The 1427-nt window shown below is 67.0% G+C and overlaps 1 protein-coding gene across 4 annotated transcripts in view; it reads right to left on the bottom strand.

Annotated features, from left to right (window-relative positions):
- The window catches only part of DLG5 (discs large MAGUK scaffold protein 5), a 156596-nt gene extending 155691 nt beyond the window's left edge, over positions 1–905 (bottom strand). For 2 of the 4 annotated variants that reach the window (XM_056799663.1, XM_056799657.1), the window contains exon 1: positions 1–905. This exon is cut by the window's left edge and continues 425 nt beyond it. The gene's annotated coding sequence lies outside the window, so the exon portion shown is untranslated. The other 2 variants (XM_056799654.1, XM_056799651.1) reach the window with 1 other exon arrangement.
- Between the last annotated feature and the right edge of the window lie 522 nt (positions 906–1427).

Here is a 1427-nt window from a genome sequence, read left to right on the forward strand (position 1 = left end):
CTGCCCTAATCCAGGGGCTGATGCGCCCAGGGCCGCCACAAAACCCCTCTAGCCTCGGGCTGGGTGCAGGACCGCTTGGCGGCGGCTACTACTACTGTTGCTGCTGCCGCTGCTGCTGCTCGAGGCGCCCCCCAGGCGGGCGGGCGAGCGGACAGGCGGGCGGGCGGCGACTTAGCTGCAACCCTAGCGTGGCGGGAGCCGGAGCGCCCGAGGGGCCATGAGCTGAAGCCGGGGGCAGCGGAAAGGGGCGCAAGGCTCAGCGGCGGCCGCCTCCCGGGCTCAAGAGCGCAGCCATGTTGGCTGCTGCGGCGGCGGCGGCGGGGCTGAAGGAGGAGGAGAAGAAGGAGGAGGAGGAGGAGGAGGAGGAGGAGAAGAAGAAGGAGGTGCGGGCGGCTGCCGTGGCCGGGGCGCGCCCCGAGGCCGGGCTCCAGCCCGGCATGCCCCTACCCCCTCACTCCGCTCCCCTCCGCCTTCTCCGACCGTGCCCGCCAAGAAACACAAAAGCAAAAGCAAAACCCCCTAATCCAGGAGGAAGAACCCCCAAGAGTTCGCGGCGAGGTCCGCGAGCCCCCCGACGGTCGCTCAGCCCCGGGCCCGGCTGCAGCAGCCTCGGCGCTGCCCCCGGGGCATGGCTCCTCAGGCCCGAGCCCCCCAGCGCCCCTCACTGGGGCCCCGCGGCTGCTGCAGCCCCGGCCCCGGCCCCGGCTCCGGATCCAGCCCCGGCGGCCACCGCCGCCGCCTCCCGCTCCGCCATGGCCCGGCCTGGTCCCCGCCGCTGCAGCCGCCTCCCGCTAGCTCTGTCCCTCCCCTCTCTTCTCCTCTCCTCCCTGTCTCTCCTCCTCGGCGCTCTCCTCCCGCCGCCCGTCACTCACTCCACGCCTCGAGCGCCGGAGCGGCAGACTCCCGAGAGGGGGAGGGGGAGCAAGGCAAGGAGGAGGGGGACGGGGGCGAAGGGAGGGGTCCACGCCTCCCCGCCCCCGGCCCGCCCCCGAAGGCGGGGCGCCCAACTAGCCGTCCCGCCGGGATTCCGCCTGGGATTAGGACTGTGGGGGAGGGAAGGAGAGAGGGAGGGAGGGATGAAAGAGTCCTGAAGCTTCATCCTAGAACCCCGCTTCTCATTCATCCCCTCCATCCTAAAGCCCAATCCTCCCATCCCTTCAGACTAAAACTCAACCCTCCCACCCTTTAGTCCAAGAACTCAAGCCTCCCACCCCCACTAATCAAACTTTTCCCAAAACTAAGCTTGGGAAGGGAAAAAGAATAAGCATTGATATAGCTCCTACTACGGGCCAAACTCCCTGTTAAGCGCTTTTTAACCTAGAAATTCTTCAGCTTGAAAGTGCCTTCCTTAAAAAAAAAAATGAAGAATGCCCCCAGGTTCTTGGCGCGAGACCCCCTTTTATCTGAAATCCAGAAGTGGGTCTGGT

Source organism: Monodelphis domestica, chromosome 1, assembly GCF_027887165.1.
Source record: "Monodelphis domestica isolate mMonDom1 chromosome 1, mMonDom1.pri, whole genome shotgun sequence".
Taxonomy (NCBI): Eukaryota; Metazoa; Chordata; class Mammalia; order Didelphimorphia; family Didelphidae; genus Monodelphis; species Monodelphis domestica.